Genomic DNA, 475 nt, shown 5'->3' on the forward strand with positions numbered 1-475 from the left:
CACAACACCATTCCTGGTAACTACAAGATGACTGCTGTGCCGCATCAGCTGATAATCATCCCTGCGTACCAGAACTGCTTTCCTGAAACTGCATTCCTTGGAGACTCACCTATACTTGTGGATTTGCAGGAGACCCTCCCTTAATCCAACCCTGAATAGAATCTATGCTCCCTATTGTCAAAAACTTTATGAGCTGATAATTGGAACTCGTGGCCTCTCTCCCTTTACTTTTCACTTCACCTCACAGTGGTATCTTCTGAGTAAACCATCAGTCTGTGCTTAGTTAGCATGTGTCATGGCTCCGATCTTCATCTTGAAGAAATGGGAAGAGTGATGTTAGACAAATGCTGCTTGGAAAATTGTCCCCATTTACTGTCCTTAGAGAATGAAGCTGTCATTCAGGGTCCACCCGTAGCCGAAAGACCAAGAAGAGAATTTGACATTGGCCCACAGATAATTGCTGATCACCTTTAAA

Source organism: Tupaia chinensis, unplaced genomic scaffold (genome assembly GCF_000334495.1).
Source record: "Tupaia chinensis unplaced genomic scaffold, TupChi_1.0 Scaffold000410_1, whole genome shotgun sequence".
Taxonomy (NCBI): Eukaryota; Metazoa; Chordata; class Mammalia; order Scandentia; family Tupaiidae; genus Tupaia; species Tupaia belangeri.